Source organism: Phyllobates terribilis, unplaced genomic scaffold, assembly GCF_046119375.1.
Source record: "Phyllobates terribilis strain yellow unplaced genomic scaffold, ASM4611937v1 Scaffold_49__1_contigs__length_9717188, whole genome shotgun sequence".
Classification (NCBI taxonomy): domain Eukaryota; kingdom Metazoa; phylum Chordata; class Amphibia; order Anura; family Dendrobatidae; genus Phyllobates; species Phyllobates terribilis.
Genome location: NW_027362809.1, coordinates 7,763,627 through 7,789,911, shown reverse-complemented (window position 1 = coordinate 7,789,911; position 26,285 = coordinate 7,763,627). Strand labels below are relative to the sequence as shown.

The 26,285-nt window shown below is 44.1% G+C and overlaps 1 pseudogene; it reads left to right on the top strand.

Moving 5' to 3' along the window:
• Positions 1-25,264, top strand: part of LOC141191653 (uncharacterized) — an 81,245-nt pseudogene extending 55,981 nt beyond the window's left edge.
• Positions 25,265-26,285: the final 1,021 nt, after the last annotated feature.

Here is a 26,285-nt window from a genome sequence, read left to right as displayed (position 1 = left end):
ATGTACTGAGAATACAGGGGGTGTACTCACTTATGCTGAGCACTGTATGTATAACGTACTGAGAATACAGGGGGTGTAGTCACTTATGCTGACTGCTGTGTAAATAATATAGTGAGAATACAGGGGGTGTACTCACTTAATCTGAGCACTGCATGTATAAAGTGCTGAGAATACAGGGGGTGTACTCACTTATGCTGACTGCTGTGTATATAATGTACTGAGAATACAGGGGGTGTACTCACTTATGCTGACTGCTGTGTATATAATGTACTGAGAATACAGGGGGTGTACTCACTTATGCAGAGCACTGTATGTATAACGTACTGAGAATACAGGGGGTGTACTCACTTATGTTGAGCGCTGTATATATAACGTACTGAGAATACAGGGGGGTGTACTCACTTATGCTGAGCGTTGTATGTATAACGTACTGAGGATACAGAGGGGTGTACTCACTTATGCTGAGCACTGTATGTATAACGTACTGAGAATACAGGGGGTGTACTCACTTATGCTCACTGCTGTATATATAATGTACTGAGAATACAGGGGGTGTACTCACTTATGCTGAGCAATGTATGTATAACGTACTGAGAATACAGGGGGTGTACTCACTTATGCTGACTGCTGTGTATATAATGTACTGAGAATACAGAGGGTGTACTCACTTATGCTGAGCACTGTATGTATAACGTACTGAGAATACAGGGGGGTGTACTCAATTATGCTGACTGCTGTGTATATAATGTACTGAGAATTCAGGGGGTGTACTCACTTATGCTGACTGCTGTGTATATAATGTACTGAGAATACAGGGGGTGTACTCACTTATGCAGAGCACTGTATGTATAACGTACTGAGAATACAGGGGGTGTACTCACTTATGCTGAGCACTGTATGTATAACGTACTGAGAATTCAGGGGGTGTACTCACTTATGCTGAGCGCTGTATGTATAATGTACTGAGAATACAGGGGGTTTACTCACTTATGCTGACTGCTGTGTATATAATGTACTGAGAATACAGAGGGGTGTACTCACTTATGCTGAGCGCTGTATGTATAACGTATTGAGAAAACAGGGGGTGTACTCACTTATGCTGACTGCTGTATATAAAATGTACTGAGAATACAGGGGGTGTACTCACTTATGCTGAGCTCTGTATGTATAATGTACTGAGAATACAGGGGGTGTACTCACTTATGCTGAGCTCTGTATGTATAATGTACTGAGAATACAGGGGGTGTACTCACTTATGCTGAGCTCTGTATGTATAATGTACTGAGAATACACGGGGGTGTACTCACTTATGCTGAGCGTTGTATGTATAACGTACTGAGAATACAGGGGGGTGTACTTATGCTGAACGCTGTGTATATAATGTACTGCGAATATAGGGGGTGTACTCACTTATGCTGAGCACTGTATGTATAACGTACTGAGAATACAGGGGGCGTACTCACTTATGCTGAGCACTGTATGTATAACGTACTGAGAATACAGGGGGTGTACTCACTTATGCTGACTGCTGTATTTATAACGTACTGAGAATACAGGGGGTGTACTCACTTATGCTGACTGCTGTATATATAATGTACTGAGAATAAAGGGGGTGTACTCACTTATGCTGAGCATTGTATGTATAACGTACTGAGAATACAGGGGGTGTACTCACTTATGCTGAGCACTGTATGTATAACATACTGAGAATACAGGGGGTGTACTCACTTATGCTGACTGCTGTATATATAATGTACTGAGAATACCGGGGGTGTACTCACTTATGCTGACTGCTGTATATATAATGTACTGAGAATACAGGGGGTGTACTCACTTATGCTGAGCACTGTATGTATAACGTACTGAGAATACAGGGAGTGTACTCACTTATGCTGAGTACTGTATGTATAACGTACTGAGAATACAGGGGGCTGTACTCACTTATGCTGACTGCTGTGTATATAATGTAGTGAGAATGCAGGGGGGTGTACTCACTTATGCTGAGCGCTGTATGTATAACGTACCGAGAATACTGGGGGGTGTACTCACTTATGCTGAGCGCTGTATGTATAACGCACTGAGAATACAGGGGGTGTACTCACTTATGCTGAGCGCTGTATGTATAATGTACTGAGAATACAGAGGGTGTACTCACTTATGCTGAGCGCTGTATGTATAACGTACTGAGAATAGAGGGGGTGTACTCACTTATGCTGAACGCTGTGTATATAATGTACTGAGAATATAGGGGGTGTACTCACTTATGCTGAGCACTGTATGTATAGCGTACTGAGAATACAGGGGGTGTACTCACTTATGCTGAGCACTGTATGTATAATGTACTGAGAATACAGGGGGTGTACTCACTTATGCTGAGCACTGTATGTATAACGTACTGAGAATACAGGGGGTGTACTCACTTATGCTGACTGCTGTATATATAATGTACTGAGAATACAGGGGGTGTACTCACTTATGCTGAGCATTGTATGTATAACGTACTGAGAATACAGGGGGTGTACTCACTTATGCTGAGCACTGTATGTATAACATACTGAGAATACAGGGGGTGTACTCACTTATGCTGAGTACTGTATGTATAACGTACTGAGAATACAGGGGGCTGTACTCACTTATGCTGACTGCTGTGTATATAATGTACTGAGAATGCAGGGGGGTGTACTCACTTATGCTGTGCGTTGTATGTATAATGTGCTGAGAATACAGGGGGGTGTACTCACGCACGCTGAGCGCTGTATGTATAATGTACTGAGAATACAGAGGAGTGTATTCACTTATGCTGAGCGCTGTATGTATAATGTACTGAGAATACAGGGGGGTGTACTCACTTATGCTGACTGCTGTGTATATAATGTACTGAGAATACAGGGGGTGTACTCACTTATGCTGAGCGCTGTATGTATAACGTACTGAGAATACAGCGGGGTGTACTTAAGCTGAACGCTGTATAGATAATGTACTGAGAATACAGGGGGTGTACTCACTTATGCTGACTGTTGTATATATAATGTACTGAGAATACAGGGGGTGTACTCACTTATGCTGAGCACTGTATGTATAACGTACTGAGAATACAGGGGGGTGTACTCACTTATGCTGACTGCTGTGTATATAATGTACTGAGAATACAGGGGGGTGTACTCACTTATGCTGAGCACTGTATGTATAACGTACTGAGAATACAGGGGGTGTACTCACTTATGCTGACTGCTGTATATATAACGCACTGAGAATACAGGGGGTGTACTCACTTATGCTGACTGCTGTATATATAACGTACTGAGAATACAGGGGGTGTACTCACTTATGCTGACTGCTGTGTATATAATGTACTGAGAATACAGAGGGGTGTACTTACTTATGCTGAGCACAGTATGTATAACGTATTGAGAAAGCAGGGGGTGTACTCACTTATGCTGACTGCTGTATATAAAATGTACTGAGAATACAGGGGGTGTACTCACTTATGCTGAGCACTGTATGTATAACGCACTGACAATACAGGGGGTGTACTCACTTATGCTGACTGCTGTGTATATAATGTACTGAGAATACAGGGGGTGTACTCACTTATGCTGAGCGTTGTATGTATAACGTACTGAGAATACAGGGGGGTGTACTCACTTATGCTGACTGCTGTATATATAATGTACTGAGAATACAGGGGGGTGTACTCACTAATGCTGACTGCTGTGTATATAATGTACTGAGAATACAGGGGGTGTACTCACTTATGCTGAGCTCTGTATGTATAATGTACTGAGAATACAGGGGGTGTTCTCACTTATGCTGAGCTCTGTATGTATAATGTACTGAGAATACAGGGGGGTGTACTCACTTATGCTGAGCGTTGTATGTATAACGTACTGAGAATACAGGGGGGTGTACTTACTTATGCTGAACGCTGTGTATATAATGTACTGAGAATATAGGGGGTGTACTCACTTATGCTGAGCACTGTATGTATAACGTACTGAGAATACAGGGGGTGTACTCACTTATGCTGACTGCTGTATATATAATGTACTGAGAATACAGGGGGTGTACTCACTTATGCTGAGCACTGTATGTATAACGTACTGAGAATACAGGGGGTGTACTCACTTATGCTGAGCACTGTATGTATAACATACTGAGAATACAGGGGGTGTACTCACTTATGCTGAGCGCTGTATATATAACGTACTGAGAATACAGGGGGGTGTACTCACTTATGCTGAGCGTTGTATGTATAACGTACTGAGGATACAGAGGGGTGTACTCACTTATGCTGAGCACTGTATGTATAACGTACTGAGAATACAGGGGGTGTACTCACTTATGCTGACTGCTGTATATATAATGTACTGACTTATGCTGAGCAATGTATGTATAACGTACTGAGAATACAGGGGGTGTACTCACTTATGCTGACTGCTGTGTATATAATGTACTGAGAATACAGAGGGTGTACTCACTTATGCTGAGCACTGTATGTATAACTTACTGAGAATACAGGGGGTGTACTCACTTATGCTGACTGCTGTTTATATAATGTACTGAGAATACAGGGGGGTGTACTCACTTATGCTGAGCACTGTATTGATAACGTACTGAGAATACAGGGGGTGTACTCACTTATGCTGACTGCTGTATATATAACGTACTGAGAATACAGGGGGTGTACTCACTTATGCTGACTGCTGTGTATATAATGTACTGAGAATACAGAGGGGTGTACTCACTTATGCTGAGCGCTGTATGTATAACGTATTGAGAAAGCAGGGGGTGTACTCACTTATGCTGACTGCTGTATATAAAATGTACTGAGAATACAGGGGGTGTACTCACTTATGCTGAGCACTGTATGTATAACGCACTGACAATACAGGGGGTGTACTCACTTATGCTGACTGCTGTGTATATAATGTACTGAGAATATAGGGGGTGTACTCACTTATGCTGAGCACTGTATGTATAACGTACTGAGAATACAGGGGGGTGTACTCACTTATACTGACTGCTGTATATATAATGTACTGAGAATACAGGGGGGTGTACTCACTTATGCTGAGCACTGTATATATAACGTACTGAGAATACAGGGGGGTGTACTTACTTATGCTGAACGCTGTGTATATAATGTACTGAGAATATAGGGGGTGTACTCACTTATGCTGAGCACTGTATGTATAACGTACTGAGAATACAGGGGGTGTACTCACTTATGCTGACTGCTGTATATATAATGTACTGAGAATTCAGGGGGTGTACTCACTTATGCTGAGCGCTGTATGTATAATGTACTGAGAATACAGGGGGTGTACTCACTTATGCTGACTGCTGTGTATATAATGTACTGAGAATACAGGGGGTGTACTCACTTATGCTGACTGCTGTATATATAACGTACTGAGAATACAGGGGGTGTACTCACTTATGCTGACTGCTGTATATATAATGTACTGAGAATACAGGGGGTGTACTCACTTATGCAGACTGCTGTATATATAATGTACTGAGAATACAGGGGGTGTACTCACTTATGCTGACTGCTGTGTATATAATGTACTGAGAATACAGAGGGGTGTACTCACTTATGCTGAGCACTGTATGTATAACGTATTGAGAAAGCAGGGGGTGTACTCCCTTATGCTGACTGCTGTATATAAAATGTACTGAGAATACAGGGGGTGTACTCACTTATGCTGAGCACTGTATGTATAACGCACTGACAATACAGGTGGTGTACTCACTTATGCTGACTGCTGTGTATATAATGTACTGAGAATACAGGGGGTGTACTCACTTATGCTGAGCGTTGTATGTATAACGTACTGAGAATACAGGGGGGTGTACTCACTTATGCTGACTGCTGTATATATAATGTACTGAGAATACAGGGGGTTGTACTCACTAATGCTGACTGCTGTGTATATAATGTACTGAGAATACAGGGGGTGTACTCACTTATGCTGAGCTCTGTATGTATAATGTACTGAGAATACAGGGGGTGTACTCACTTATGCTGAGCTCTGTATGTATAATGTACTGAGAATACAGGGGGGTGTACTCACTTATGCTGAGCTCTGTATGTATAATGTACTGAGAATACAGGGGGTGTACTCACTTATGCTGAGCTCTGTATGTATAATGTACTGAGAATACAGGGGGGTGTACTCACTTATGCTGAGCGTTGTATGTATAACGTACTGAGAATACAGGGGGTGTACTCACTTATGCTGAGCACTGTATGTATAACATACTGAGAATACAGGGGGTGTACTCACTTATGCTGAGCACTGTATGTATAACATACTGAGAATACAGGGGGTGTACTCACTTATGCTGAGCGCTGTATATATAACGTACTGAGAATACAGGGGGGTGTACTCACTTATGCTGAGCGTTGTATGTATAACGTACTGAGGATACAGAGGGGTGTACTCACTTATGCTGAGCACTGTATGTATAACGTACTGAGAATACAGGGGGTGTACTCACTTATGCTGACTGCTGTATATATAATGTACTGACTTATGCTGAGCAATGTATGTATAACGTACTGAGAATACAGGGGGTGTACTCACTTATGCTGACTGCTGTGTATATAATGTACTGAGAATACAGAGGGTGTTCTCACTTATGCTGAGCACTGTATGGATAACGTACTGAGAATACAGGGGGGTGTACTCACTTATGCTGACTGCTGTATATATAACGTACTGAGAATACAGGGGGTGTACTCACTTATGCTGACTGCTGTATATAAAATGTACTGAGAATACAGGGGGTGTACTCACTTATGCTGAGCACTGTATGTATAACGCACTGACAATACAGGGGGTGTACTCACTTATGCTGACTGCTGTGTATATAATGTACTGAGAATACAGGGGGTGTACTCACTTATGCTGAGCACTGTATGTATAACGTACTGAGAATACAGGGGGGTGTACTTATGCTGACTGCTGTGTATATAATGTACTGAGAATATAGGGGGTGTACTCACTTATGCTGACTGCTGTATATATAATGTACTGAGAATACAGGGGGGTGTACTCACTTATGCTGAGCACTGTATATATAACGTACTGAGAATACAGGGGGGTGTACTTATGCTGAACGCTGTGTGTATAATGTACTGAGAATATAGGGGGTGTACTCACTTATGCTGAGCACTGTATGTATAACGTACAGAGAATACAGGGGGTGTACTCACTTATTCTGACTGCTGTATATATAATGTACTGAGAATTCAGGGGGTGTACTCACTTATGCTGAGCGCTGTATGTATAATGTACTGAGAATACAGGGGGTGTACTCACTTATGCTGACTGCTGTGTATATAATGTACTGAGAATACAGAGGGGTGTACTCACTTATGCTGAGCGCTGTATGTATAACGTATTGAGAAAACAGGGGGTGTACTCACTTATGCTGACTGCTGTATATAAAATGTACTGAGAATACAGGGGGTGTACTCACTTATGCTGAGCTCTGTATGTATAATGTTCTGAGAATACAGGGGGGTGTACTCACTTATGCTGAGCGTTGTATGTATATCGTACTGAGAATACAGGGGGGTGTACTCACTTATGCTGAGCGTTGTATGTATATCGTACTGAGAATACAGGGGGGTGTACTCACTTATGCTGAGCGCTGTATGTATAACGTATTGAGAAAACAGGGGGTGTACTCACTTATGCTGACTGCTGTATATAAAATGTACTGAGAATACAGGGGGTGTACTCACTTATGCTGAGCTCTGTATGTATAATGTTCTGAGAATACAGGGGGGTGTACTCACTTATGCTGAGCGTTGTATGTATATCGTACTGAGAATACAGGGGGGTGTACTCACTTATGCAGAGCGTTGTATGTATATCGTACTGAGAATACAGGGGGGTGTACTTACTTATGCTGAACGCTGTGTATATAATGTACTGAGAATATAGGGGGTGTACTCACTTATGCTGAGCACTGTATGTATAACGTACTGAGAATACAGGGGGTGTACTCACTTATGCTGAGCACTGTATGTATAACGTACTGAGAATACAGGGGGTGAACTCACTTATGCTGACTGCTGTATATATAATGTACTGAGAATACAGGGGGTATACTCACTTATGCTGACTGCTGTATATATAATGTACTGAGAATACAGGGGGTGTACTCACTTATGCTGAGCACTGTATGTATAACGTACTGAGAATACAGGGGGTGTACTCACTTATGCTGAGCACTGTATGTATAACATACTGAGAATACAGGGGGTGTACTCACTTATGCTGACTGCTGTGTATATAATGTACTGAGAATACAGGGGGTGTACTCACTTATGCTGAGTACTGTATGTATAACGTACTGAGAATACAGGGGGCTGTACTCACTTATGCTGACTGCTGTGTATATAATGTACTGAGAATGCAGGGGGGTGTACTCACTTATGCTGAGCGCTGTGTATATAATGTACTGAGAATGCAGGGGGGTGTACTCACTTATGCTGAGCGCTGTATGTATAACGTTCCGAGAATACTGGGGGGTGTACTCACTTATGCTGAGCACTGTATGTATAACGCACTGAGAATACAGGGGGTGTACTCAGTTATGCTGAGCGCTGTATGTATAATGTACTGAGAATACAGAGGGTGTACTCACTTATGCTGACTGCTGTGTATATAATGTAGTGAGAATACAGGGGGTGTACTCACTTATGCTGAGCGTTGTATGTATAACGTACTGAGAATACAGGGGGGTGTACTCACTTATGCTGAGCGCTGTATGTATAACGTACTGAGAATACAGGGGGGTGTACTCACTTATACTGAGCGCTGTATGTATAAAGTGCTGAGAATACAGGGGGGTGTACTCACTTATGCTGACTGCTGTGTATATAATGTACTGAGAATACAGGGGGTGTACTTACTTATGCTGAGCGCTGTATGTATAACGTACTGAGAATATAGGGGGTCTACTCACTTATGCTCACACTAGCGCTAAGAGGCCGCTGTATCCTGTGTGTTACGTGTCAGCGCGTCACACAAGTCTCGCGCGCTTTCTGCAGGAAGTGCGTGCTTTCCCTATCCGAGGTCACGTGAGAAGCGGAAGTCACCGGCCGGGACTCCGCTCTTGCTCCGGATAACAGTCACGGTACCTGCCGACAGGACGCCACCGACCCTGGGACGACTGTCCTATTAAGATCCACGTAGACCTCTCCAACTGTGAGTAACTGGATGTTGCGCTGATTCGTCAACATACACAGCTTTATCCTCTATTGATTAACCGGCCGCTTCTCTCCTAGAACCAGGCCTATCTATACACAGAGGCTACCCCTACCATTTATTTCTCCTATCTGGCACCGACCGGCTCTAGGACCTAGGGGAACCACCGTGCCATAAACAAACTCCCCTGACAAGGTATACCTATTAAGGATTCTTCTACCTTGACTTAGTTGACATCTTGCTTCACCTGACCCATGTGACTTACCTCACTACAGGTATATTTGTCATAACCACCAGGACGTACAGGGCCACCACTGTATGAGACCCACCTAACCTCCCCTTGACTGCTACAGGTCACCTACTGCAGCACATCTGCATCATCAGGTAATTATTCACTACCTATTTATAGCCCCCACCAGGGCAAAAATAGTTTTCTACCCACCCTCTACCTTCGCACCATAGGTAAAATAAAGTGATAATCGAGGACACCAGTTCTACAGGAAGCCCAGAGCCCCTGAACCTCTTCTTACCCCAAACTAATATCCGCCCGGATTACAATAGGTACATTCATTCTATTTACCTTGTAGCACCTCTCTATTTTAATTAATCCTCCATACTTATTATTTAGCCCCGTAGGTTCTCCCACCACGGAATAAGATCACCTACCTAGCAGTCCATAGTCCCTGGTACTTATCCACCAGTACAGAAATAAGAACAAGGACCTTATAGCAGGTACAAAGGTTACCATCTATCTCATCTAGACCTTATTAAATAATCCCACTAAACTAACCCCCCTTACCCTTTTCCACAGGTTTTACACCTCTGGACCACGTTAAGGATCATCTTCTATCAAAATATAATAAATTACTTCTATTCTCTAAGATATACTGGCCTCTGGTTCGGAGACTTCATCAACTTTTAACTGTTTTTAATACTTTTTATCTATTTATTCCAAATAAAGCTCATTTAATTTTTATCCAACCTACGACTAGTCCTTAGTAACGCCTTCACATTGGTATCTCCCTATTTTCCCTTTTCCCACTACCCAAGCGCGAATTATACTCCTACTTGTATTGATAAGATCCCAGCAATTATATAAAGAACTAAAGATCCCAGAAAGTATATAGAGAACTGCAGATCCCAGCAATCACAGATAGAGAACGACAGATCCCAGCAATCGTACAGAGAACGACAGATCCCAGCAATCATACAGAGAACGACAGATCCCAGCAATCATACAGAGAACGACAGATCCCAGCAATCATACAGAGAACGACAGATCCCAGCAATCATACAGAGAACGACAGATCCCAGCAATCATACAGAGAACGACAGATCCCAGCAATCATACAGAGAACGACAGATCCCAGCAATCGTACAGATCCCAGCAATTGTACAGATCCCAGCAATCGTACAGATAGAGAACTACAGATCCCAGCAATCATACAGAGAACGACAGATCCCAGCAATCATACAGAGAACGACAGATCCCAGCAATCATACAGAGAACGACAGATCCCAGCAATCATACAGAGAACGACAGATCCCAGCAATCGTACAGATCCCAGCAATCGTACAGATCCCAGCAATCGTACAGATCCCAGCAATCGTACAGATAGAGAACTACAGATCCCAGCAATCATACAGATAGAGAACTACAGATCCCAGCAAGTATATAGAGAACTACAGATCCCAGCAATCATACAGATACAGAACTACAGATCCCAGCAAGTATATAGAGAACTACAGATCCCAGCAACCATACAGATACAGAACTACAGATTCCAAAAATTATTTGGCTGTAGAACTACAGATCCCGGCAAACCCTGCCACTTTAAGGCTCGTGAAACTACAACTCCCAGCATGTCCTTTCCTGACAACCATGCTGGGAGTTGTAGTTTCGCCCCACAGATGCCAGTAGCTCAGCTGTGGAACCCATGTGAGGCACATGCCCAGTGCCAGCCACAAAGCAGGGAGCATAGTGGTGGGGGGTCTCTGGGGGTCTTGTCATCCTCTTGTACAGTAGCCGCAGGCTATGGGGCAGTGGGTGAGTCAGAGCCCCGCCTCCATCTCCGGGTGCAGTGTCAGTGTGCAGTGCGGGGGGCGCAGCTGTCAGTTTCCGGGGGTCAGGCGGGTCCAGGACACAATACACTTCTCCACCTGCAGGAGGCCAGACTTCAATCACTTGTGCTCATGTGGGAGGAGCCAGTCACAAAGCATCATGGGAAACCGGCTCTGAGTCTCCTCCTCCTCCCAGTCCACAGTCAGGAAGAAGCGAAGCAGCTGAAAAGCAATAAAGCGGGGAAAAAACAATCTGTCTCTGTGGCTCAGCTCCCAGTGGTGAGCGGCTCTGTGCCTCGGATCGTTCACGAACAACACATCACTAATGTGGAGTCTCCATTACTCCCTATCAGGATTAGCCGTTATTCACACTGTGCTACTATTTTGTGTCTGTTTCTCCTGCACCGTACACACGCGGCTCTGCTCCGTACACCTCGTACACGCGCGGCTCCGCTCCGTACACCTCGTACACGCGGCTCCGCTCCTTACACCTCGTATACACGCGGCTCCGCTCCTTACACCTCGTACACATGCGGCTCCGCTCCTTACACCTCGTACACACGCGGCTTCGCTCCGTACACCTCGTACACACGCGGCTCTGCTCCGTACACCTCGTACACACGCGGCTCTGCTCCGTACACCTCGTACACACGCGGCTCTGCTCCGTACACCTCGTACACACACGGCTCTGCTCCGTACACGCGCGGCTCCGCTCCGTACACCTCGTACACACACGGCTCTGCTCCGTACACCTCGTACACGCGCGGCTCTGCTCCGTACACCTCGTACACGCGCGGCTCTGCTCCGTACACCTCGTACACGCGCGGCTCTGCTCCGTACACCTCGTACACGCGCGGCTCTGCTCCGTACACCTCGTACACGCGCGGCTCTGCTCCGTACACCTCGTACACGCGCGGCTCTGCTCCGTACACCTCGTACACGCGCGGCTCTGCTCCGTACACCTCGTACACACGCGGCTCTGCTCCGTACACCTCGTACACGCGCGGCTCTGCTCCGTACACCTCGTACACACGCGGCTCCGCTCCGTACACACGCGGCTCTGCTCCGTACACCTCGTACACGCGCGGCTCTGCTCCGTACACCTCGTACACGCGCGGCTCTGCTCCGTACACCTCGTACACACGCGACTCTGCTACATCCACACTGTAAACCCCTCCTGACCCCACACATAAACTTCAGCTCATCCAGCACCATGACAACCAGCACAGCAGAGTCCTGCATCCACTGAGGCCCCTGATCATGTGACCCCTGACTCCTCCCCTCCTGTGACCTCATCACAGCTCCTGTGCGCACAGAGCAGCCATATATGTGGTGGCGGCTCTGCAGGTGGAGGTATGTGCCGTCTCCATTACTCCCTATCAGGATTAGCCATTATTCACACTGTGCATCTATTTTGTGTCTGTTTTTCTTGCATGGTGAAATAAATCATCCCTCTGATTGGCTGCTCGCAGGGAGGCAGCTGACAATCAGTGTGATGTCGTCAGTCACGTCCCATCAAGAAAGCAGAGCCAAAGAGAAGCCGCTGCTCCGTCTACGTGACTCATCAGGAGCCGCTGAGTCACCGGCAGGAGCAGTCCGTCACGGCTCTGCTCAGACACTGGCTCAGATATGGTCCGTGGACAGTCCGTTCTTTTTCCTGGACCTCTTCTCTTGAATGAGCGAGTTTAGTCCACAAATCACCGGAGGGAAGAACAAGAGAATATCCCTAAATAATCGACTATGTCCGTGTTCACACCACGAGTGCAGCGTTCAGGCCGAACCTCCTCTGGTCCTCAGAGCGAAGCTCATTAATGGCTGCCATAAAAATCCTCCACTTCTTCCGGCATCATCCAGGATCAGATCCACAGATTACTACTTTATACCAGAATCAGTAATTGTATTATTACATAGAATTATTGATGATCTTACATCTTCTCATCTTCTCATTCAGGTCTCTACAATATCAGATCCTCTCAGTGAAGATCTTCTATATAAGAGAATTTTTCAGAATTACCCATCAAAGATGGATATGGACAGAGACAAGATGGTGGAGAGGATATTACCCCTCACCCTAGAGATCCTCTTCCGGCTTACTGGAGAGGTGAGAGATTCTGATGACGTCACATGACACCATTCTTATCTATGGGAATAACAGATGGACAGAACTGGAGAGGTGAGGACTCTGGAAATGTCTGGAGTGAGATTTATTAATGTGACTCTCCATAACCAGGATTACACAGTAGTGAAGAAGACCTCTAGTGAGCGCTGTCAGGACCCTGTGTCTGAGGGATGGGGAAGACGCCTGAGCCCAATCACATGGCCTCCATCTCACCCCCTGATACATGAGGACATCAATGACCAGAAGATCCTAGATCTCACCTACAAGATGATTGAGCTGCTGACTGGAGAGGTGACACTGCTGGGAATGCTGGGACATTATACAGTAAAGCTATGAAGGGATCGCAGTGGTGACATTATCATTGTATGTGTCAGGTTCCTATAAGGTGTCAGGATGTCGCCATCTATTTCTCCATGGAAGAGTGGGAGTATTTAGAAGGACACAAAGATCTGTACAAGGACGTCATGATGGAGGTTCCCCAGCCCCTCACATCACCAGGTAATAGACTGGACTAAATACACACGACCTATAATTATCTGTATGTAAAGAATGAATTCAGTCCCTGTATGTGTTTCCTCCAGATCTATCCAGTAAGAGGACAACACCAGAGAGATGTCCCCGTCCTCTTCTTCCACGGGACTGTAAACAAGAAGACCCCAATGTTCCTCAGGATCATCAGGTAGATGGAGAGAAGGTGTCATGAGATCTTCTCTATGATGTGTAGACGGCTGTGAAGGTCTTGTGTTCAGTCTTGTTTTATCCACCAGTATTATATGTTTTATACTTGTGTAATGAGAATGGTGGAGATGGCAGGATTAGAGCTGATCATAGATGTGACTTCTCATCTGTCTGTGACTTTTATAATATTTGTTTCAGGGTGAAGATCTGACCCATATTACTACTACAGAAACATGTGTGAGGGGTGATGAGCGGTGTAGAGAGGAGATTCCTACATATGACTATCCAGGTGAGTAGTGACCACTAAATGCAGAGAAGTCACGGATTACAAAAAATTGTATTACATGTAAGAATCTGTGTCCTGTCCGGATTTGTAATCGTTATATTAATTGTTTATTAACCCCCTACTGACAATGTCAGTAATAGTACGTCCCTGTGCCCTGGGCCTTATGGCTAACACCCGGTAATATGTGCCAGGAGCTGTCCCACAGCGGCAGATTAACCCCCAAAATGCTGCGATCAAAGTTGATTGCATCATTCCGGGAGCAAGGGGAGGTAACCCCTCTTACCTTGTATCCGGGATCCCGCGCTGTGTCTGCTGGGTCCGGTAGTTGCCGTGTGACCTGATGTCGTCATGACAACATCCGGGTCACCAGGCATTAGCAAGTTAGTTAGATCGTTCTCAGTGCACGTTCTAACTAACTTGTGCCAGTGCAAGACTGACAGCCTGCATAGCACAGAGATGCTCCTGCATCTTTATTCTATGCAAGTGATCAGGCTGCAAAAAGTGAAAGTCCCATAGTGGGACAAAGTGTAAAAGTAATTAAAAAAGTGCCAGAAAGTGGGGAAAAATAAAATAAAAATTGTAAAAATATTTAAAAAAATTAAAAATTAAAAATTAAAAATAATGAAAAAATCAAAATATACTGTATCCATAAATAAATATTATTATAAAAAAAAAAAACATTGAAAGTACACACATTTGGTATCGTCACATCCGGAATGACCTGACCTATAAAACTGTCCCACTAGTTAACCCCTTTAGTAAACACAGTCAAAAAATAAAAAACGAAGAAAAAAATTATGCTTTATCATCATACCGCCAAACAAAAAATGAAATAAAACGCGATCAAAAAGACAAATGTTATTAAAAATAATACTGCTGAAAACTTCATCTTGTCCTGCAAAAAACAAGCCACCATACAGCTCCATCAGCCGAAAAATAAAAGTTATAGCCCTCAGAATAAAGCGATGCAAAAAAATATTTTTTTCTATAAAATAGTTTTTATTGTATAAAAGCCCCAAACCTTAAAAAACAATATAAATGTGGTACTGACCAGAAGAATAAATTTTACCACACGCGGAATGGCATTAAAAAAAAAAAAAAAAAAAAAAAAAAAAAAAAAAAAAAAAAAAAAAAAAGCAATTCCTGAATTGCCTCCCAAAAATCAGAATAGAAAGCGATCAGAAAATGTCACATGCCCGAAAACAGAACCAAGAAAAGTGTCAACTTGTGCCGCAAAAAACAAGCCCTTACATGACTCTTCAGCCGAAATATGGAAAAATTATTTTTCTGCGCTTTAGGGGGTGACAGCTGCCAAATATAGAAACCCTATATGAATCTGGTATCGCTGTAATCGCACCGACCTGAAGAATAAAGTTGTCTAATCACTTATATCGCACGAGGAACGGTGAAAAAAATAAACTCTAGAGTTAGGGTTGTGCTAGGGTTAGGGTTGTGCTAGGGTTAAGGTTGTGCTAGGGTTAGGGTTGTGCTAGGGTTAAGGTTGTGCTAGGGTTAGGGTTGTGCTAGGGTTAGGGTTGTGCTAGGCTTAGGGTTGTGTTAGGGGTTAGGGCTGTGTTAGGGTTATGATTTTTTTAAAAGTAAAGAAAAAAATGATGACTAGTGTTGAGCACAAGTGCTCGTTACTTGAGTTTGCATCGGGTGTTCGGGTATGCACTGAGTATAGCGGGTGCTCTAGTGACATGCTCGAGTTTCTGCCCCATATGCTTTGTGGCCAAAAAAACATTGCGGGGATTGCCTGCCATGCACGAGCGATCCCCACATGTTTTTTTGGGTGTCTTAACAACCGTGAAACATGCGGGGCGGGGACTCGCACATGTCACTCGAGCACCCGCGATACATGGTGCATACCCGAGTACCCGATGCAAACTCAAGTAACGAGCACTTGCACTCAAGACTAATGACAACTATTTCAATATGATGACCTAATGTTATCAAATTCTGTGTCGTACCTCTGGGTTCAAAATGTTCACCATACCCCTTGATAAAATCCTTAAGGGGTCTAGTTTTCAAAATGGGGTCACTTGGGGAGTTTCCACTATATAGGCACATCAGGGGCTCCCCAAACGCTACATGGCGTCCCCTCTTGATTCCAGCCAATTTTGAGTTCAAAAAGTCACACAGTGCTCCTCTCCTTCTGAACCCTGCCGTGCACCCAGTGTATTTTCCCCATATATGGGGTATCTGCGTACTCAGAAGAAATTGCACAACAGTTTTTGGGGTAAATTTTCTCCTCTCACTCTTGTGAAAATAAAAAAATTGGGGCTAAAAGATCATTTTTGTGGAAAAAGTAATTTTTTTTTTTATTTTCACGGCTTTACGTTATAAACTTCTGTGAAGCACCTGGGGGTTCAGGGTGTTCACCACACATCTAGAGAAGTTCCTTGAGGGGTCTAGTTTCCAAAATGGGGTCCGTTGTGGGCAGTTTCCACTGTTTCGGCACTTCAGGGACTCTCCAAACGCGACATGGCATCTGCTAATTATTTAAGCAAATTTTACATTCAAGAAGTCAAATGGCGCATCTTCAATTCGTGCGCCCAAACAGTGGTTTTCCCCCACATATGGGGTATATGCGTGCTCAGGAAAAATTGCACAACAAATTTTGCTGTCAATTTTTTTCCAGTCACCCTTGCGAAAATAAATTAATTTGGGTCTAAATTAACATTTTTGTGAAAAAAAGTTAAATGTTCATTGTTTTCTTCCACATTCCAAAAATTCCTGTGAAGCACCTGAATGGTTAATAAACTTTTTGAATGTGTTTTTGAGCACCTTGAGAGGTGCAGTTTTTAGAATGGTGTCACTTTTAGGTATTTTCTGTCATAAAGGCCCCTCAAAATCGCTTCAAATGTGATGTGGTCCCTAAAAAAAAATGGTTTTGTAAATTTTGTTGGGAAAATGAAAAATCGCTGGTCAACTATTAACCCTTATAACTTCCTAACCCAAAAAAGAAATTTGGTTCCAAAATTGTGCTGATGTAAAGTTGACATGTGACAAATGTTATTTATTAACTATTTTGTGTAGCATAATTCTCTGATTTAAGGGCATGAAAATTCCAATTTACAAAATTGCAAAATTTTCTAAATTTTCGGACAAATTTTCAGATTTTCGTAAACTTAAAGCGCATCTGTCAGCAGGATTGTGCTCCGTAAGCTACATACACTGTCTAGTGGGCGACATTACACTGGTTAATATGATACCTTGGTTGATGAAATCTTGTGGTTCTTGTGTAATCTTTACTTTCAGTTTGGAGATAATGCTATGCTTCGGGGCGGCTTGTGGGAGGTGCTCTATCTGGTGCGCTGCTTACATACTCATCTGTATGCTCTTATGACAGCTCACTGTGCCTTCACTGACCTGCTTCCTATTTTACCTAGGCCCGCACTACTAGATGTGACGCGCCCCCCTGGGCCGCGGGGTACACGGTGCCTGGCCGGTCGTTGCTAGGGGAGATGTCACAGCGGCGGTGATCCGGTCCGTGACCCAGGGCGTTCAATCAAAAGGGGAATATTTATTTACAGGGGATTTATAGTTCTTAGATACGGTTCGTGACGCCACCTGTGGTATGCGGCTAAAGGGAGCCACCGCTGCGGAGCAGGTCCTCTGGAGCTGTTGGTAATGCAGCAGAGTTGGTATAGCTCTCCACAGGTAGAGCTAAGCTCCAGGGCAGTGTAGATGTTGCTGTTATGGTGTAGTGCAGAGGATGGCGCAGATAATGATCATTGAGACAGTAAGGTGCAGTCCTCAGGGTTTACTCACGGTTTCTTAGACTTCCAGTTACCAGTACTAGAGTAACTTCCCACGACGTTCTGTGCTTACTCAGGGAGGGGTTCAGCAAACTCCCAGGTCTCTCCGGAGTACGTAACGGGACCCCCTTCTATGTGTTCCTTCTGGCCGTCTCCCTGCACCTCACACTCAGTGTATCAGGCCAGTGGCCGTGGATCTTGCCGGGCGACGTCTTCTCTGTCCCCTAGGTCCTCTATGGCCACCTTTCTGGTGATTAGATGTGGCTTGTGGCTACAGTACCTGAAATACTGCAGCCTCCGGTTTCCTAGTTGTGGCTTAAAAAACTCTGTTAATTTAGGGACCGGTCCCCTCTGTGCGTCCTGACCCCTCCACCTCCTGGCAGATTCGGGCGTACGGGTGGCATCCAGCACTACCTGTACCCCTGGGGTCCCTTCCACGTTTCTGGAGCCTTTCCTGCTCCTCTCTCTCTCTCCAGCCTTGGGCCTCTCTGGCTAGGCCCTCCTCCAGATTAGAGCTCCTGCTCCTCTCACTGGCCTCTTCTGACTGACCTGATCTCTTCAAGATGGCTTCTCTCTATATACTATCCCTAACAAGTGCTCCCCTGAACTTCTTCCTCCACCCACACCCACTACATGGTTCCCACTGACTTTGGTTCCCCTTGCTTCAGCCAGGGACAGGGCTCAGCAGGAAGCGACGCATCTTGCCCCTCCTGCCGGTCTGGAGTAGTGTAGTGTTGGATGCAGGTGTTAGGGTCCCGGGCAGTACTCTTTCCTTACCTGAGCGTGAGATACGACATCTCTGGGTGAGATGCTGTACCTCTGTGGCGACTGAACCCGCAGGGGCGCCACAGATGCATTATGTAAAATAAAATATAATTGATGAATTATATAAAATGAATTTTATCGATCACCCATGACAGCACCACGAGAGAGGGGATTCGTCCTTCAAGGACAGGATACCCACAGGCTTAAAAGGGCAGCACCTCTCCCACAGATCAGTTGTTTTCCTGTCCTTGATGAGTGAACCTTTGTACCGGAAGATTATTCTCCCAGGCCCAGACGGACGGTTCAGACAGCGGTATTTTCCCTGCCTCTCCCAGTGCAGGGTCCCTAGAAGCGCCACAGTGGGTCCAGGAGGACTTTCACGGTTGTGTGCGGGCGCAGGTGAGCAGCATCCTGGGAGAGGATAGCGTGGCTCATCGGGTGTTGGCACATGCCTGGAAGTGAGATACAGGGCAGCAGCATGTGCAGTGCTTCCTTGGAATTCACGCCAGCTGGCGTTTTCCAGTCTGAAGGTGCGCCTCTCCGATGCGAAGAAGGCGTGTTCAATGCCAGGATGCGCCTGAACAGCATGTTAACAGCGGCCGGGGCGTGTCCAGATTGCACAACTGGGGCATTCCTGGATGAAGCGTGAGCCACTTGACCGGAACTGTGTGGGAACCGGTGGTTCCGGAAGGGCCTGGAGAGGTGGGGAATAGCGTTTCTCCGGCATCTAAATGACGGCAGGAGCATGGATCGGTGCTTCCTTGCTCATTGTTCCCTCCAGAATAATGGATATCACTGAGCAGCAGCAGCCTGATAAGAAGCCCCAGAAGCAGGCGGAACAGTGTCGACCCCGTAGCAGTAGTTTTGGTGGCAGTATCTGTGAGAGACAGAGGTCTGCAGGCAGTGGCGAATCCAGACAGAGGAGCTCCAGGAAAGTAGACGAGTTTTCGGCCTCTAGAGATGGTCTTTTGGCTGAGGTGGGTTCCCCTTTAAATCTCGTACTATTTGATTGCCTCACACTGGTAAGTGATCTTTGTGAAAGTTCACTCAGTGATGTAGCCTTTCCCTTTTTTGGCAGTTATTGCCAGGGAAAGAAGTGTGCAGCAAAGTCTAAGCACAAGGAGTGTGCTCTTTGCAGAAATCTATTGCCTGACTCCAACCAAAAAAAAACTTTGCCAGTCTTGTATAGAGCAGACAGTAGCGGAGGAGACCACTAACTCTGCCACCGATTTAAGATCAATTATCATGGCGGAAGTCCCTTAAATTCCTTTCCCAGGAAGAGGTTCATAGAGGTAAGAAGAGCAAAAAGGGCTAGCCAGTGGTCCCGGGGTTACATGTGTCTAGCGTTTCAAATAATGATGACGAATTCTCCTCAGACGGTAACGCTGTCATTCTTTGTTTTCCTATAGATGAGATGGACAAACTCATAAAGGCAGTTTGGACCACAATGGGGATAGTCGAGTCAAAACTCGAGAAATCAGTTCAGGACATTATGTTTGGAGGCTTGGACCAAAAAAAGCATAGGTATGAAAAAATCTGCCCCCTAATTTAGAGGGAATGGAAAAGATCTGAAAAGAGAGGCTCCCTTCCCCTATCAATTAAGAGGAGATTTCCCTTGGATGAGCCTTCCTTGTCAAACGGGGACAAAGCCCCAAAACTGCATTCGGTCATAGCAAAAGCGGCTTAGATGTACATGGGAGATGTTGACTGGTGCTTTAAAGCCAACAATGGCTGCTACATGTGCAGCCAGATCCTTAATCATCTGGTTGGTTCATCTGGAAACCCAGTTAAAAGACACAATATCAAGACACAATATCTTGGCCACTGTCCCACTTATGCGAGGGGCTGCAGCTTTTCTATCTTCGCTTCGGCTGTTTCAAGTTTGTTTAGCATCAAGATCAGCAGCCATTTCAAACACTTATGGTTAAAATGTTGGCCAGGGAAACTCCAGGCTAGAATGAAACTGTGTGCCATTCCATATGAGGGGGAACACCTGTTTGGCCCAGCTTTGGAAAAGGCAGGCGATGCTAAAAAGGGATATCCTAACTTGTCCATCCCAGCCTACAAGCGATCATTCCGGAAAAGAAGGTTCACTCGTTGGAAGACCTCCACAGATCAAGACAAATGGAAAGATCAAAGAAGAAAAGGTAGCAGCTTCATGTTCGGAACCTCCTCCCAGGATTCCGAAAAGTCAGTGATTTCCAACCCAGGTGGGGGGAGACTTTCGTCCTTCTTCCCGGCCTGGGAAAAAATATCGGGAAACAGTTGGAGTCTCGGCCTGATAAAATCCGGTCTAGAAATGGAGTTCCGCTCAATCCCGCATGGAAGATTCGTGGCAATACCCTCTAGGTCTTTGTCAGCAGGGCAACGGGCCCCAGAGGCCGAAGTCTCAGCTGGTACAGAAGGCTGTCCTATTAGAAGTTTCAGTGTCAGAAAGAGGGAAGGGGTTTTAATCCCCTCTCTTTCTAATCAAGAAACCAGACTGCTCTTTCAAGATGATAATAAATTTGAAGGGATTTTTTAAATTTCTGAGAATCCTTTCATTCAAAATGGAATGTGTAAAATCTGCAATAAAGTTACTCTTCCCAGAAGAGGTGATGGCCCATCTCCGGGAGAAGAATGTATTGACTATACCGTATTTGTATAATTTTCTGGTTGTAGGCAATTCGACCCGGCATTGCACTAGTCAGTTACAGGAGGTGATATCCACCTAAGAATGTTTAGGTTGGCTATTGAACCTTAAAAAGTCAAAGATAGAGCCCCTAAAAATACAGGACTATTTTGGGCTTCTGCTGGACTCAGAGGTGCAGGAGTATAATTTCCCAGGCGATAAAAAAGAAAAGATCTGAGGCCAGATGTTAAGGGCCCTGAAATTCCCCATCCTGTCCCTTAGAAGAAGCGCTGTGTCCCTTCTAGGTTTCTAACTTCATGCATTCCGGCAGTCTTGTGAGCCCAGTTCCATACTAGAGCCTTGCAGTAGGATGTGTTAAGAAATGGCATTTCCTTTAGAGGACACCTGGAATGAAGGTTGACGCTATCTCCAATGTCAGTGCAGTCCCTCCTTTGGTGGCTGAATGTCACTAATCTGTCCAGGTGGGCTCTCTGGGTAAATAAAGTCACACAGTTGTTCACCACGGATGTGAGTCACAGGGATTGGGGGGCTCATCCAGAAGACGTAGTAAACCAGGGCTTTTGGACAAGGGGACGAGAGAGTTTTTTCCTCAAACTTGAAGGAATTACTTGCAGTTGAGTTGGCAGTAAGAAGACTCGACTCCTTGCGTTCCTGCAGAGTCATCATGTCAGGGGCTTTTCATGGTTGAGGACAATGTCTGTCACCGACTCGTGGGTCCTCCCGCAGATTCCAAATCTCCTCTCTGGGGCCAATTCACTATCCACAAGTAGCCAATCTTCATTTGATGGCGTGGCCTCACCTTTGAAAGAAGGGTGCTCCAGGCTGTGGTCCCTCCCTAAATTCATAATTTTCTCTGTAATTCTGTCATGGTGCTGTCATGGGTGAGTCTTAGTTACTTACCAGTAATGTGTTTTTTCGGAACCCATGACAGCACCCTTATAATCCCTCCCGTCACGTGTGTGTGAGCACTTCTTTCACTAGTGTTATAAGTTCACAGTTTTAGTTGTGATTTGTGGTGCGGGTAAGATTTGTGTTTTGGCAACAACCAATGGAGGTCCTATCGTGCTCTGTAATCCAACTGATGGGGAGGAGAGGTGCCAACCTTTTAAGCCTGCCGGTTTCCTGTCCTTGAAGGGCGGATCCCCTCTCTCATGGTGCGGTCATAATCCTGTTATCGGTAAGACTTTACAATGAAGAATCTGAGAACAAAAATTGAAATGCTGGGTGTAATTTTCTGGTTCTGCACTGTATTATCTCAATAATTAATTATATTATTCTGTAAATAAAGTCTAAAAAAAAGTGTTAAACAATGCAAGAAAAAATCCCCAAATGCCCAATGCTGCCAATAAAAAATAGCTTAATTTGAAAGATAAAAAACAAACCTGGCATATTTGGTATCACCATTTCCATAACAACTTGTATGTATAAAACTATTTCAATATTTATCTAGCACAATGAACAGACTTAAAAAAAGATGAGAAACTATGTCTGAATTGCAGCTTTTGCTTATTCTGCATAATAAAAAAAAAATCAAAAAGTGACCAAAACACAAAAAAAAAACACCATTAAAAACCACAGCTCGTTATGCAAAAATAATTCCCCATATACAAGTAATAGATCACGTAGGCAGAGGCCTGTCAATCTAAGACAGCAGGCAGAGAGAAGCCGCCGGGAACCCGCCTGTCCGACTAGTCTATTACAGTATGAATTTCTCTAAAACGCCGCAGAATTTCAGAATGAAACGCACCTGGCTGACATCATACAGTCATACAGTCATACAGTCAGTGTCTTCTGTACACAGTCCGCGCATTGGGAGCCACTGGGGACCAACATGGCAGCCATGGGGGACTTTACCAGACCCACAGCTGCAATAATAACTCATGGGGGGGAAGCGATGTGTACCTAACTGTTTAAATGCCACTCAGCCACTACTGCTAAAGGCAGATGGTGGCTGTGTAACAAAATTCCTTCTCCGCCTCGACTGAATGACATAATTTTAGATGGTCATTGCACATAAATTAATAAATTCTGGCTTGCATCTGGTTTAATGGCAGGGCTTCACTGTTCATTACCATACTGCTCCACCGCGCTGCCCTGCCCCACCGTGCTGCCCTGCTCCACCGCGCTTCCCTGCTCTGCTAAAGTTCATTTAAGGATCAACACTGAAATCAGAAAACTGCTGAAAAACTGTGTAGTGTCCTAATATCAGTATCTTGCTCTATCGATAGATTGAGATCTATTTTGTCATCACACTTTTATTTGGTTAATAGCTGAATTTTGCTATTTCATATAGAAATCCTAATAAATATAACATTAACAATATAAATATACAGTTACATTATTACAAATATGTTTGTTTTATTCTTGGCAGATGCCTTTACCATGAACTCAGAAAGACATATGATATCCTCAGATTTGAAAGCCGATGATCATGGTATCACACCAGATACATATGAAGAGTATGCCATTGCTTCAGATATAACATCAGCCCTTCACAGAAAAGATCTATTTTATGATCAAGTGGTCCTATCTTCTGATTTATTACAGAATGTTGAGCAAAGAAAGGGAGCTAAGGAGCGGAGCGCTCACTCAGCGGTGAAGCCATATTCATGTTCAGAATGTTGTAAACGTTTTAATCATAAATCAGATCTTGTTATACATCAGAGAATTCACACAGGGGAGAAGCCATATTCATGTTCAGAATGTTGTAAACGTTTTAATCATAAATCAGATCTTGTTATACATCAGAGAATTCACACAGGGGAGAAGCCATATTCATGTTCAGAATGTGGGAAATGTTTTACAGACAAATCAAATCTTCTCAAACATCAGAGAACCCACACCGGGGAGAAGCCTTTTTCATGTTCAGAATGTGGGAAATGTTTTATTCGGAAAGAGTATCTTGATAACCACCAGAAAACCCACACAGGGAAGGAGCTTTTTTCATGTTCAGAATGTGGGAAATGTTTTATTCGGAAAGAGCACCTTGATAACCACCAGAAAACCCACACAGAGGAGAAGCCTTTTTCATGTTCAGAATGTGGGAAATGTTTTATTCGGAAAGCGGATCTTGATCGACACCAGAGAACCCACACAAAGGAGAAGCCTTTTTCATGTTCAGAATGTGGGAAATGTTTTTATCAGAGATCAAATCTTATTGAGCATGTGAAAACTCACACAGGGGAGAAGCCATATTCATGTTCAGAATGTGGGAAATGTTTTATGCAGAAAGCGCATCTTAATAACCACCAGAAAACCCACACAGGGGAGAAGCCTTTTTCATGTTCAGAATGTGGGAAATGTTTTACAGACAAATCAAATCTTCTCAAACATCAGAGAACCCACACCGGGGAGAAGCCTTTTTCATGTTCAGAATGTGGGAAATGTTTTATTCGGAAAGAGTATCTTGATAGCCACCAGAAAGCCCACACAGGGAAGAAGCCTTTTTCATGTTCAGAATGTGGGAAATGTAGGTGTAATTAATACAGGTTATGAATGCAGTGTAGGAGGGCTTCTTAAAGAAAAACCGGCAGAATTCTTTCTGGTTGGTGGGTGATCAAATACTTATATCATGCAATAAAATGCAAATTAATTATGCAAAAATCATACAATGGGATTTTCTGTTTTTTATTTTTAGATTCTGTCTCTACCATTTTATGAGCTGCCTTGAATAATAACCAAGCTTATTCTATGGAAAAGTCTTATTTGTACAAGTGCCCTGTGCATTGTAAAGTGCTGCCAAATATAAAAGTAATTATACATATAGTTGCAATAAAAATTATTCAACTTCCTTTCCAAATTCCTTTTATTTCCAAAACTTACAAACGTTTTGCTGTTTGCAATAAACTAATGAAACAAGAACAATATAAAAAGCTCAACACAACTAATATAACATGTGTTTTCTCTAAATTCACCACAAAATTGCACGTTTAATGACTCCTGCCATCCAAGAATGATTCCATCCCTTCATGAGCTGCATCTTGAGTACTTAGGAGAGACAGAAAACACTGAATCTTAAAGCACAGGACACAGACCATACTATCACCTGTAGGTTGGCCTGGTCAAACTTATGTCAAGTGCTTAGTGTATGGACCAATAAGGAATGGCAGACCATTCGGTAACACACATGGAAAAAAGAGAACCACCGAATGATAGGTCCAATCATACAAAGGATTAAATAAATCACTTTATTTATGTAAGGGTGACAAGTGGCACTACATGCAAAGAAAAAGCCGCATTGTAGAGTCCAAAACACAGAAATAAATACAGAGTACAATTACATGATGAGCTGCATAATAAACATAATGGTAATGCAACAGGTACAAGTATTAGAAATATATATATATATAGAACGAGTCCCCCAAGCATCCCCTAAGAATCTAGGAGAAAGAGCAGAAGTATGCTCAAGGATATAGAGCAAGAAAATGGACAACCAATATATATAGAAGTACTATGTGTACTGTAATACTGACCATATCTATATCAAATATCCAATATATACGTACAAGCAATACCAAAGGGACAACATACAATCAATTAGAAGAATATGTATGGGAGAAAGATGTGTAGCGTACCTGTGTAAACTGCAGCCAGTGTGAGTGGCACTCCGCGGCAAACCCCGACGCGCGTTTCGGACACCACGTCCTTCGTCAGGGGGTGACGTACACATAGTACTTCTATATATATTGGTTGTCCATTTTCTTGCTCTATATCCTTGAGCATACTTCTGCTCTTTCTCCTAGATTCTTAGGGGATG